General features: G+C 38.8%; 1 long non-coding RNA gene and 1 other non-coding gene across 3 annotated transcripts in view; one reads left to right on the top strand and one right to left on the bottom strand.

The window, feature by feature from the left end:
- The window catches only part of LOC112826405 (uncharacterized), a 36,898-nt gene extending 23,011 nt beyond the window's left edge, over window positions 1-13,887 (top strand). For both annotated transcript variants that reach the window (XR_012378719.1, XR_012378718.1), the window contains exon 4: window positions 13,368-13,887. This is a non-coding gene — a long non-coding RNA (uncharacterized lncRNA). The remainder of the gene's footprint in view (window positions 1-13,367) is intronic.
- LOC112826959 (U6 spliceosomal RNA) lies at window positions 8,235-8,336 on the bottom strand. Its single transcript, XR_003209099.1, has one exon. It is a non-coding gene; the product is annotated as a U6 spliceosomal RNA (small nuclear RNA).
- Window positions 13,888-14,468: the final 581 nt, after the last annotated feature.

The raw sequence follows: 14,468 nt of genomic DNA on the forward strand, positions 1-14,468 counted from the left end.
AGAATTTTAGGCAGAGTGACCTAGTCAAGATTGTCAGATATTTTTGGTAGATACTTTTGGTCAGAGACTCCATCCAGGCTTATGTGGAAGCCCTTCCCCTGAAGAGTTCAAATTTCTGTTTTTGCCTTTTATGGTGTCTTGCTGCCTCCATTTCTTAAAGCTCTAAATTTATTACAACAGAGACAGTAGTACTCTCCAAATATTCTTTGTGGGCCCCTACACTTCCTAGTCTCTTTTCCAGTTGTGATGGGCCCTGTGACACAAACAGGGTCTACTGGGCTATAAGTGGGAGGGTTGTAGGTCACTTCTGGGTAGGCCAGTGTGTCTTCAACACACACTCTTTCACCTGAGTGGTTACACATGAAGACAACAGGATGGCAGAAGTGCTAAAGGAGAAGCCAAGGAGACCACTCTGACCCATGGCCAAACGTGATGTGATGAGAAAATCCTCTGTTGTACTACACCACTAAGATTTGGGGATTTACTTGTTCCCACTAGCCTAGCTTGTCCTGACTAACACAGGCTCACAGGCAGTAGAGAGGGTGAGTTATTGGGAGTGGAGGAATGGAAAAGGGAGGGGTTTGTAGGCCTCAGTCAGGAATCACCTTGTAAGACACTCCTTGTTCTGACTACTTAATGAGGAAACTGGTGGTGTCAATCATGAGGGAGCTGTTAAAGATGATGTCATCATCACCATCCATTTGTGAAAAGAGGAGTAACATGGACAACTATGTTTGGATTTGGAGGAAAGGATTCTTGGAGAGGGAAGAAAATAGAGCCGGGAAGTTGAACTGAAAGGCAAGAGAATTTCTCTGACTTTAAGGACTTAGCTTCTGGCTGGAGACATCAGGATTACTAATCTCATGAAATACTATACCAAAGAATATACAAATATTAAACGTAGTGCAGAATAAAATAAATATTAGGAAAAAGAGAGATTATGATAGGCTGGAAGACCAGGGAAGAAGAAAGTCTTCACAGAAGAATGGGCATATGAGATGGCCTTCTAACATAGGTCAAATTTAGAAAGATGGGAGGAGAGGGACTTCTGGGTGGAAGGACTGATGTGCACAAAGGTTTTAAGTTTAGAAAATCCTGGGGCACCTAGGTGGCACAGCTGGTTAAGCATCTGACCTGGTTTTGGCTCAGGTCATGATCTTTGGATCATGAGATCGAGCCCCACATTGGGTTTTGTGCTCCGTGCATTGTCTACTTGAGTTTCTCTCTCTCCCTCTGCTCCTCCCCTCCTCTGTGCCCCCCTCTCAGATAAATAAATAAATCTTAAAAAAAAAAAGGCCAGAAAACCCTGTTAGTCTAGTTTGACTAGAGTGTACTATTTGGGGAGGGTACATAAGTAGAGGTGAGACTTCAGAGATAGATGGAGGACACATTGTAGAGAACCTCAAATGCTATTGAATACCTTTAAACTTTATCTTGAAAGGGCAAGGCCTTGGAGAGTTTTTGAGGAAAATGGAGCCTAACCAGATTATTTCTGTCACCTAAGCCTGCTTCTTTCCCCAAGCCCAGCTCAAACTGGATTCCAGCCTTGGTTATCATCTAGGTGGAATGGCTTGCTTTCCCATCAATTGAAATGCATTTATGGTAATAGAAGGTAGTAAATCCCCTTGCAAAGATAAGCAGAGCTCTCTTTCATCAAAAATTATTTTTCACTCAGTAATATTTCTGGTCAAGACATAGACATCCTTTTGAGAGTGATATTTTTAAGTTTTTTTAATGAGAAAATCCTTTATTGGAGTAAAACAAAACAAAACAACTGTTTATATCCGGACTACTTTCAAGAAAAATCTGAAATGTACAATAACATTAAAATACATTAATTAAAGGTGCCTGGGTGGCTCAGTTGGTTGGGCGACTACCTTTGGCTCAGGTCATGATCCCAGAGTCCTGGGATTGAGCCCACATTGGGCTCCCTGCTCAGCGGGGAGTTTGCTTCTTCCTCTCCCTCTGCCACTCCCCCTGTTTATGCTCTTGCTTGCTCTCTGACAAAGAAATAAATAAATAAATCTCAAAAAAACCCACCAAAAAAACAAAAAAAATACATTAATTAAAACCACAGAACAATTAAAATATTTAAAAAGAAAGACCAAAAATTATTTAGCTTACTCACCAATAAGAAATACATATATTATTCAACTAATGATAGAGGAAAAGTTACCTATAGAATAAACTATATTTTGGTTCTCACCTCATATCATATCCCCAAATTTCAGATATATTAAAATCACTATCAAAATACAACAAAGCAAGCAAAAATGAGTCCAAAATTGTATTTTAAAAAATGAGCAATAAGTTTTATCTCAGGATTGCAAAGATGATACAATACTAGAAAAATCTTCAATGTAATTCATCACTTTGACAAAATTAAAAGAAAAAAATCATACTATTGTTATATCAGCAGATGTAGAAAATATACTCAAATATCCAATTTTTGCTCATATAAATACTCTTTAATTTGTTAAAGTGTATTGCCTCAAAATCTATAGCAAATATCATATTGAAGGGTGAAATGCTAGAAGAGTCTCATTAAAATGAGACATGCAATATCCCTGTTATTGCCTCACAATTTAATAATACACTGGATGGGGGCACCTGGGTGGCTCAGTCGTTAAGCGTCTGCCTTCGGCTCAGGTCATGATCCCAGGGTCCTGGGATCGAGTTCCGCATCAGGCTCCCTGCTCCATGGGGAGCCTGCTTCTCCCTCTCCCACTCCCCCCTGCTTGTGTTCCCTCTCTCGCTGTCTCTCTGTCTGTCAAATAAATAAATAAAATCTAAAAAAAATAATAATAATAATACACTGGATGTTCTAGCCAGTGTAAAATTTGTACTGTCATATGAAATATTTGCCTATAGGGAAAAGCCAAGAAAATCTGGTTATGAGCTATAAACTACTGATAAGTGAGCTGAACAACTTATTGTATAAATCATTTATAAATTCAGTAACAGAGAGGTATTTGGAAAATCCTCAAATATTTTGAAATTAAGCAACAATATTTCTCTCTTCTTTCTTTTTCTTTCTTTCTTTCTTTTTCTTTCTTTCTTTCTTTCTTTCTTTCTTTCTTTCTTTCTTTCTTTCTTTCAAGTAGGCCCCATGCCCAATGTGGGGCTTGAACTCATAACCTTGGGATCAAGTGCCAGATACTCTACTGAATGAACCAGTTAGGCACCTTTAGCAACAATATTTTTAAATAACCCATGGGTAAAAGAAGTCACAAAGGAAATTAGAAAATATTTTGAACTGAATAAAAATGAAAATAAAAAAACAACATATTATTTGTGAGATGCAGCATGAAAGTAACCCTGAGAGGGAAATCTGTAGCTTTTAATGTTTATATTAGGAAGAAAAGGTCTAAAATCAACATAGCTGCCAACTTAAGGTGCTAAAAGAATAAGTTAAACACAAAGTACGAATGGAATAGTCAAGCCAGGAATAGAAATCAGTGAAATACAAAACAGTTAAGCACTACAAAAAATACAACATAAAAGTTTTTTTTTTTTTTTTTAAATCAGTAAAGTGAATAAATCTAGCTAGACTGGTCAAGAAAGAAAAATAAAAAAGAGGATATCAGTATGATCCTAGAGACATTAAAGGATAATAGATAATAAAATTCAATAATTTTGAAAACTTAAATGCAATAGATGAGTTTGTTGAAAGATTCAAATTACCAAATTACTAAAGATTCAAATCACCAACTGTTAGCAGAGATAGGGCAACTGAATGCATTACAGATGGAGATATAAAATAGCACTACTGTTTTGGAAAACAGTTTGGCATTATTTATTCAAGAGAAATGAAAATGCATGTTCACAGAAGACTTGTTCATGGCAGCTTTATTCAAAATAGCCCCAAACTGAAAACAACCCAAATGTCTGGGGGTGAATGCATATACAATCTATGGTACAGCTATACAGTGGAAGCAATGTAAAGAAATTAATTACTGATACACACAATCTGGATGGCTTTTAAAAACATGATGCTGAGAAAAGGAAGCCAGACACAAAATGCTGTTTTATTCCATTTATACAAAATTCTAGGAAATACAAATCTGATCCATAGTGCTACAAAGCTACCAGTGAGTCCATGGTGCTTGGGGTTGCCACGGGTAGAGAATGGGAACCATGTGGGGTAATGGAAACATTCTGTATCATGACTGAGGTGTTGGTTACATGACTGTATGTGTTTCTCAAAACTCATCTAACTGTACACTTAAAGTGTGTGCATTTTATTTTATATGTTATACTTTAATGAAATTGTTTTTAAAAAATTAACATTTTTATGCAACAACCAACTAGAAAATGTAGTAGAAAAAGATGATAGCAACAAACTACAGGATACTTCAAATTAAAATGAACAAAAATGTCCAAGAACTTTATGGAACCAATTATAATTAAAAGACATGGGGGGGCATGTGGGTGGCTCACATGGTCAGTTGGGTGTCAGAGTCTTGATTTTGGCTCAGGTTATGATCTCAGTGTTGTGAGACTGAGCCCTGAGTCAGGCTCCACCCTGGGCATGGAGCCTGTTTAAGATTCTCATGCTCCCTCATGGGGTGCCTGGGTGGCTCAGCTTGTTAAACATCTGCCTTTAGCTCGGGTCATGATCCCAGGGTCCTGGGATTGAGTCCCACATCAGGCTCCTTGCTCAGCGAGGAGCCTGCTTCTCCCTCTCCCTCTGCCTGCTCCTCCCCCTGCTTGTCTCTCTCTCTCTGTCAAATAAATAAATAAAATATTAAAAAAAAAAAGATTCTCTTGCTCTCTCTCCCTCTGCCCCTCCCCCATCTCTTTCCCTCCCTAAAGAAAAAAAAATATTGAAAGACATGAAAGATCCAAAAATAGAGAAATAGACCAAGTTTCATGAATGTAGAGATCAGTACCAAAGAGATGCAAATTCTACATAAACTGATTTCTAGATCCAATGCAATTTGAATAAAAATTCCAAGAAAATCTTAGAATAAAAATTCCAAGAATGTCACAAACTATTCTTAAAATTCATATGAAAGAGAAAATGATCCAAGAATAGCTAAAAGATTAGTGAAAAAAGAAATTAAGAAAAAGGACTTGAACTATTACATGTAAGAAATTATCATGAAGCTATAGTACCTACAACACAGTGGTACTGAATCAAAAAAGACAAATGAAAATAGAAGGGATCAAAAATAGATCAATGGAATAGAAAACAAATACATGTAAGATAGCAGAGGTACTACAAATTGGTGGAGAATTGATATACGTAAAAATTAAATTATGTTTACAAACATATACACACCATATACAAACAAAAGAAACAAAAATGCAGGAAATATAGCTAATCTTGGGATAAGGAAGGATGGTATAAGCAATTGAAGAAACCACAAAAGGAAACATCAATAGATTTGTCTATAAAAATTTACCAAATTTCTAATATCAAACAAATGAAAATATATGCACAATATTGAAAGAGAAAGTATTAAAATTATTATTATCTAAATAACTTTTAAATCAATGAAATGATTCATATAGGAGAAAGACAATGAGCAGAGAAGAAATACAAATTAGATATTAACAAACAAACATATTATATAACTAGCAAGTGTATGCAAATTAAAATGAGATGCTGTTTTTAATCCTACTAAATTGGTGAAGTTAAAATAAAACAAAAACTTGTATTATTCAATACTGGTGAGGGTGTGATGAGATAGGTATTCTCATCCATTGCTGGTAGAAGTGTAGATTGGCAAAAATTTCTGAAAAACAATTTGATAGTGACTTTTAAAAAATTTATACCTAGTGGCACCTGGGTGGCTCAGTTGGTTAAGCATCCAATTCTTGATTTCTGCTCAGCTCATGATCACAGGGTCATGAGATCTAGCCCTGCACTGGGCATGGAGCCTGCTTAAGATTCTCTCTCCTTCTCCCTTTGCCCCCCCATCCCCCGCCCCTGGGTTGCATACACACATGCTGTCTCTCTCTTTCCAAAAATTATTCCTATTATATTAAAATTTATAATAGTTAAAAGCAAAAAAATTAAGTGTCTAACAATTAAATCAGTGAAGATATATTCATATTATAGACTTATGCAGCTAGTGGAGATCATATTTTGAAGATATATTTAGTTGTCATGAGGGAAATAGTCAATATTGATGGTCAGTGGAAAAAGCAACCTATAAGTTTACATAAAATTTATTTCTAATTTTTTAAACAAAATATACACATACTATAGGAACAAGATTGGAAATAAACAACAATATTTTAACAGTGATCGTCTCAGTGCTAAAATTGTAGAAGATTTATATTTTCTTCTTTATGTTCTTTTAAACCAACTTTTCTACAATAAACATGCATTAGTTTTGCAAACAGAAAATATCTCTAAAACATCAGCAAGAATAGAGAGACATATGTACTAGGCACCTCAAATAAATGACTTATTGAGAGTTTAAAAGAAACAGCTTTAAGGATCTGTAAGTCAGAACAAAAGGAAAACAATCGGGTTACACAGTTCAGGTAAAAGCAGTGAGCAATTTTGTCAGGAGGAGCATTTACCAGAGTGTGTTCTATGAATCCTGGTGCTATTTGTATTATCGCTTAGTATGTAATATTAGGAAATATTATGGAATGATGGAAGGGAAGTTTCCCTGGATACTAAGGTTGGGTACAAAGCAATTGTTTCTTAACTTCCCTTAAACTTCTGATAAGCTAAGTGTTTGAAATACTATTATCCTTGGTTGTTAATGTTCACATGCTTTAGACTCCAAATTGTACGAATTGGAATAAACATTCTGTTTTATAAATCCAAGAGCCTAAGGTATCTTTTAACCGAAACAGAAGCCCATTAATGATCAGAGTGCCAATGGAGAGGGTCAGCTTTTTTCAATAAAGGCCTACAATCTGTCAAAGCTCTTAGTTAAATATTTGACCAAATTCTAGAGTTCTGTGCTGTTAACATGAGAGAGTCCATTTTAGTCTGTAAATATTAGAGCAAATGTTACCAATTTACCCTTAACCATTATCACATCAAAACCTGGCCCTTGAGGTAGATATGATTTTTTTTCCTCCTTTTATTATGTTATGTTAATCACCATACTTTACATCATTAGTTTTTGATGTAGTGTTCCATGATTCATTGTTCGCATATAACGCCCAGTGCTCCATTCAGTACATGCCCTCTTTAATACCCATCACCAGGCTAACCCATCCCCCCACCCCCCTCCCCTCTAGAACCCTCAGTTTGTTTCTCAGAGTCCAGAGTCTCTCATGGTTCCCTCCCCCTCCGATTCCCCCCCTTCATTGTTCCCTTCCTGCTATCTTCTTTTTTTTTTAACATATAATGTATTATTTGTTTCAGAGGTACAGATCTGTGATTCAACAGTATTACACAATTCACAGCGCTCACCATAGCACATACCCTCCCCAATGTCTATCACCCAGCCACCCCATCCCTCCCACCCCCTCACCACTCCAGCAATCCTCAGTTTGTTTCCTGAGATTAAGAATTCCTCATATCAGTGAGGTCATATGATACATGTCTTTCTCTGATTGACTTATTTCGCTCAGCATAATACCCTCCAGTTCCATCCACGTCATTGCAAATGGCAAGAATTCATTCCTTTTGATGGCTGCATGATATTCCATTGTTTATATATATCACCTCTTCTTTATTCATTCATCTGTCGATGAACATCTTGGCTCTTTCCATAGTTTGGCTATTGTGGACATTGCTGCTATAAACATTGGGGTGCATGTACCCCTTCAGCTCCCTACATTTGTATCTTTGGGGTAAATACCCAGTAGTGCAGTTGCTGGGTCGTATGGTAGCTCTATTTTCAACTTTTTGAGGAACCTCCATACTGTTTTCCAGAGTGGCTGCACCAGCTTGCATCCCACAAACAGTGTAGGAGGGTTCCCCTTTCTCCGCATCCCTGCCAAAATCTGTTGTTTCCTGACTTGTTGATTTTAGCCATTCTGACTGGTGTGAGGTGGTATCTCATTGAGGTTTTGATTTGGATTTCCCTGATGCCGAGCGATGTTGAGCACTTTTTCATGTGTCCGTTGGCCATTTGGACGTCTTCTTTGGAAAAATGTCTGTTCATGTTGATTTTATATAGTGTCTTATAACGTAGCTGTAGACAATATCATTGTTTAACCCCCAAGTTGTTTAAACTGTTGAATGAAGTTACTTAGTTGTATCTGTTAAACTTGGAGAAACGTTGCTCAATACATGGACTTCTTTTTTTTTTTTTTTTAACATGGAACACTTCATGAATTTGTGTGTCATCCTTGTGCTGGGGCCATGACAGTCTTCTCCATGTTGTTCCAATCATGTGCTGTGGAAGTGAACATCATGGACTTCTGTTTTAGCTCACCAGGTATCATGCTGTTCTCAGTGACAGGCCAACAGATCCAGTTTAGGTTGTTTCTGGTTTGAACAGAAAAGGAGGCCAAACAGGCATACAGGTAACTCACCCAATGGGCTTAGCAGATTATTTAAATGTAAGTTAAAAAGAAGAGAGGTGGGCACGCAGTTTTGTTTTCCACTGTTTAGAACTGGACTTTGATCCTTCAGAAGCTTCCTTCAGAAGCTATTTTTAATTATTTGATGCTGTCAGAAGCATTCTGGTACAAATTCTGAAGGCCCACTAAGCCTGACAGGGCAATGCCAGGGGAAGGGATAAATTTCATCTTCAAGAGTTTATGAACCAAATAGACTCCCCATGGTCCCAACCTGTGTTCTTCTAATGTCTTGTGATCTCACACCACTATCACTAAAAAAGTTTTGTGCAACAGACCACAATGTATGTATATTAATTAATTATGATGTATAGATAATATAGTGCTAATACATGAAGTATGCTATAAACACATGAATTAAATTAAATTAATTAAAGATAAAGTAACTTTTCACTTTAAATAATATCACTAATGGTATCTTCATGCATTTATTAGCTAATACATCAAGGCAACACATAGCATGCAATTCATCATTAAGGGTAATATATAAAAAGCCAGATTTGAAATGGTTTTCTTAGATGATTCACATTTTTTGCCATTTACTTCTTGGCTAACCTCATTAGAATTATCATTGTGTTGATCGGCTCTTGGCCTTTTGGCTAAGATCAAGTGTAGAATTATCATTGTGGTTTTTTTCTTTAAGATTCTTTTTATTTATTTGTTTTTAAATGATTATTATTTTTCTTAAGTTAACTCATGACCCCGAGATCAAGAGTTGCATGTTCTACCAACTGAGCCAGCCAGGCGCTCCTTGTTGTTGTTGTTGTTGTTGTTGTTGTTGTTGTTTTAAGTTAATTCTAAACCCAATGTGGGGCTCAAACTCATTGTTTTTACTTCATAGTGCAACTTTGTAGAAAGCTTGAACTTGAAGTAGAATTATCAGCTTGTCCATTTTCTTTTTGTTGGCTTCTGTTCACATTACGAGCATTATAATTCAGGATTCTCACTAGAAACTTTTTAAGCCATTTGTCAAATATGTCATACTAAGTCTTTTAAAAAGCTAATGTCTCTGGGAGGATAACACATGCAGTCTTTTTAGTTCTGAATGTGAGTTTGTCAGAAATAGTAAGCTTGTCATGGTCAAGGCCTGAGAAACTAGTCTGTCAGTTATTTGAGGGACAGAATTCTTTGTACCCTTCTCCATTCTTAGTAGAGCATCTTAGCCCCTTTTGTTAATGCAGTTTTTCCTGAATAAATAGGCATGGTACTGTTTTGATAGTGGACAGTTTGAGGCAGGGTCAGTCAGAGGGACTGACTTCCCGTGACAGGGAAGGTATGGAGGCTCTCCCTTGAGGCTGGGAGCCAACTGCCACCTTAGAGAGGCAGGAGAGCAGTGGGCCTTTTGTGTGGGATGGAGACTCCACAGGAGAGGGCAAAGAAGAGCAAATGTCCAAATTCAAAAGGGAGGAAAGACTAGATTCTGGGAGATGGTCACTCCCTGAAGAAGTCTAGAATTTCACATGATTAAAGAGCTGTCTTTAAATTTTGTTTTGAGGAAATAAAAACAAGGCTAGTAAGCAAAAGAGCAAACACTGGTGTAAAGTTAAATCAGAACAAGCCTCAGCTTTCCTTGAGTGAGTTTGAGGACCTGGAACATATGTGGACATTGTGTCTTGTTATACATTAGTAGCAAGAGATGGCAAAATGTGCATAATGATAGCCTCGGTGGATTTGTAACTGTTATTATCGCTTGTGGCCATCATGAGTGTGTTGATAGAAGTCTGGTCTGCTTGTCCAACTAAAGTGCAAAGGACACGAGTGCATCAAGCCAAGCTGAGGAAGAGTCTGGGACTTACTGTCAAGACAGGATGGATTTCCTGGGAGGAACAATGATCGTCAATCTGGTATAGGCAGAAGGTTCTCAGGAATAAGATGCAGGAGTGTGAGGACAGTAGGGTTGAGCAGCAGCATAGGACAGGTGGGGATACTCTGTGAAGAGTCAGAAAGCAGAGCCTCACAGGCAGGGAAGGGTGCTCCCTGAACATCAGAGGCAGTGGTGAGCCTTGTTATCTGTTGGGGAATGGTGCTAGCTAGTGTGGACCCACCTTCCCCTCTGTAGGGACAATGAGGTCAGGGTTAATATTAAAAACATGTAGCATTGCAGAAGGGGTGCCATCCAACTCCACGGGCAGGACCAGTGTGCCAGGCCAGCATTTAGTGCCACCTAGTAACAGCCCTGGGAGTTTCAGCCTTCTACTCACCAAAGGCATGTGTTTGGAAAGAGGCTGACTGTAGCATGCTCTAACTACCTATTTAGTTCAAAACTATTAAGTGGTGACCCTAAGAGTTAAGAACTCACTAGTTTAGGCATAGGGAGAATCTGCCTCAATAAACAACCCACAGAGATATGCCTCCTGGAACCCACTCTTGGGCACACCCTCAGCCACCCCCAGGTACACACGGAAGCATAAACCACAGAGGCCTTTATCAGGTGTCCCTCCTCCCTCTTCCCACTGTCAGACTTCTTTCAGCACCTCGCCTCTAGATGACATTCACACATTGCTTCCCTGTTCCATCCCATTTGAGGGCTCACAAGTAAAACATTTGCATAATTTTTAAGAATAATTGTTTACCAACAGTGGTTTTCCTCTCCATTTCTTAGCCCCTTAAATCCGCAGCAGAAAGTACTCTTTTGTGCGTTGCTCTACTCTCAACTTAAAAAAAAAAAAAGCTTCAAACCCAAGGAATGGCCAGGGAATAGAAAATTAATTTATGGTTCAGCCTATCCTGATATCTGAGTTGACCCAGATTGCTATGCAATGCTCCCTGCAGGAGAGGATATTGTGTAGAAATACTGTCCTGGGCTGCATTTAAGACAGTTTAATAACTGCATAATGATCCTTTGTTGAGTGAACCTTAGAGAACCAGTGGGTTTTCCCATAGGGGCTGCAGCACTTCCTGATTCTCCTATCTTAGGCTTAACTTAAGTGATAGTGACCTCCTGTTTTTAGCATTTTCTTCCTGCAGGCTCTGATGTAGACAGTTCTGCCAGGCTCCACATCACCCCTATCAGTTCAGTCCTCTAGACTAATACAGAACTCAAGTGTATGAGGGAAATGCCCAAGAGTCACTTGGGCTGTGTGTTGGGACTCTGCTTATTACACAGAAATAGTGAGCCATCTTAGGCTTATGATACTCATCTCAAGTTAATAGTCTGCAGTGAGATGGGAAAGAGCCTCAAGTACTTCTCTGGATTCTTTGTATTTTGTTGTACATAAATTCTTTCTAGCCCTAAATGGTTGAGATACAGAAATTGGAACCATATTTGTCATGCTTTATGAAGAGGCATATTCAGTGGAGGTTCAGAGCTGCCTGCACAGGGGACCCTTTTGCAACCTTTCTTTCCTCATCTGTAGAATGGGACCAACATATTCACCTCCCAGGAATGCATCAGCACGGGGTCTGGGAGGTAGTAAGCACTTGTCAATGTAGCTATTATTGTGTCTTTTGTAGAATGTAAGCCTAAATGTCCCTTAATATGGCATGCAAAAGAGTCATGATGGGTAATATGTATGTCTCAAAAAAATCTGTGTCAAAATGGCAGCAGTTACTCTACATATGAAAGTGATCAGATCAACCTGTGAATTGATTTCAGAAAGAAATGCTTTCTCTTACTGAAATCCTTGTGATATAAGTGGAAATATATTTATATGCAGTCATTTAAACATGATTAAAGATCTTTATAGAGGCCATTTTGGGGACAAGGATGATAAATAGTCTTGCTTTTTTATGATAGGACAAGAGCTAGATATGCCTGAAATATATGCTTATTACTTTTGCTAAATGAACAAAAGTCAGTATTGGACTAGAACATATAAAATCAAAGGCTGAGTAATGAGAACATTTCTTTGATCCATTTTATTGAACTCCTGATTTTAAGGTACAGGATTTCCACTGTCATTAAACCGGAGCATATTTGATATTTGAAAATGTCAAAAGGGCTATTAAAGTCATTCTCATAGATGATCTGTCCTAGGGAATTTAAAAAGGATCAAACCAGGGTGCCTGGGTGGCTCAGTTGGTTAAGCGACTGCCTTCGGCTCGGGTCATGATCCTGGAGTCCCGGGATCGAGTCCCGCATCGGGCTCCCTGCTCGGCGGGGAGTCTGCTTCTCCCTCTGACCCTCTTCCCTCTCGTGCTCTCTATCTCTCATTCTCTCTCTCTCAAATAAATAAATAAAATCTTTAAAAAAAAAAAAGGATCAAACCAGGATCTCTGCTCTTGTTGGATGACTGTGCAACAGCTCTGAATGTCGCCCATGCCTATGCTCCGATGACAGGACATAAAGGGCAGATTTGAGTATAACTTTTAAATAGTTTATTCCAAGAATATTACTCTATATTAATTTGCAGTGCAAACCAGTTCTTAACCGAATAGTTGTTCTAAAATTAGAAAACCATTTTTGGGGAAAAAAAAGTGAAAGAACTTGGGGGGAGGGAATGTGTGGATAGTCTTGAATGTGAGTACTGACCTTGTATGTTCATGGCCCGAACAGGAAAAATGACATTACGACAACAAATAGTTGTGCCCACGTGCCCTTTCTGTGGGAAACTGCACTGGTTCATTTTGCTGATAACAAAGCTTGAGTGAAAACAGCTACATTTTCTCCAGTGTGAAATAGGGGTGCAAGTTGAGGGTGAATCAGTCATTTTAAAAACTGTCAGCAGCAATACCACCAGTACTTTCCCACGGACATGTAGGAATAAAGACCATTAATAATCATAATGGAAACACAGTAAGTATGGCAAAGAGGAAAGCCACTTTTCCAGCAATAAGGATTTGGTAAATACTAATGAAAATGTGTGATTTATTTTTATTTTTATTTATTTATTTATTTTTAAAGATTTTATTTATTTATTTGACAGAAACACAGCAAGAGAGGAACACAAACAGGGGGAGTGGGAGAAAGAGAAGCAGGCTTCCTGCTGAGCAGGGAGCTGGACGTGGGGCTGGACATGGGGCTCGATCCCGGGACCCTGGGATCATGACCTGAACCTATGGCAGACACTGAACGACTGAGCCACCCAGGCGCCCTGTGTGATTTATTTTTATTTAAACCATGCTATTGTTCCCTCACTTATCCTTCCCTACACATTGCTTTATTCTTTCCTTACACCCAGTCTCAGCAGAACCTTCAGAGAAAGCCCCTCCCTCTGCTCAGAAATGCCTTAGGCTTTCTTCTTCTAATACTTTTCCCTCCAAGGGCTCACCTTCCCTACCTTCCTTCCCTACCTTCCTCCCGCCGCCCATGTTTGCTTTCATAGAGCTTCCCTCTACTCAAATTTCCTACTCCTTGACCTTCTACTACACTTAAAGTATGTCCTGCTAATGACAAAAACGGAAATTCATCTTTAGTGTAGAGGAACAGAGATATATCTGGTCAATAAAGCAGTTGATTACAGTTTTGAAGTGTGCCTGTTGCAATTTTTATTAAAATGTGCTTCCTCAGGGGCGCCTGGGTGGCTCAGTCGTTAAGCGTCTGCCTTCGGCTCAGGTCATGATCCCAGTCGAGCCCTCCGTCCAGCCCCGCACTGGGCTCCCTGCTCCGCAGGAAGCCTGCTTCTCCCTCTCCCACTCCCCCTGCTTGTGTTCCCTCTCTCGCAGTCTCTCCTTGTCAAATAAATAAGTAAAATCTTTTAAAAAAAATTGTGCTTCCTCTGGGGCGCCTGGGTGGTGCAGTCAATTGAGCGACCAACTCTTGGTTTCAGTTCAGGTCATAATCTCAGGGTCCTGGGGTGGAGCCCCACGTGGAGCCTGCACTGGGTTCTGCACCCAATGGGGAGTCGGCTTAAGATTCTCTTCTCCCTCTGCGCCTCCCCACCCACGCTCTCTCTCTGAAATAAATACATTTAAAAAAATGTGCTTCCTCTTTTCTTCACTTTTTAGTCCATTAAAAACTTAAAAAAAATATTTTACTTATTTATTTGTCAGAGAAGAGAGTACAAGCAGGGGGAGCGGCAGGCAGA

The sequence above is a fragment of the Callorhinus ursinus genome, unplaced genomic scaffold (assembly GCF_003265705.2).
Source record: "Callorhinus ursinus isolate GAN/ISIS: 27379988/994484 unplaced genomic scaffold, GSC_fseal_2.0 scaffold7, whole genome shotgun sequence".
In the NCBI taxonomy this organism is placed as follows: domain Eukaryota; kingdom Metazoa; phylum Chordata; class Mammalia; order Carnivora; family Otariidae; genus Callorhinus; species Callorhinus ursinus.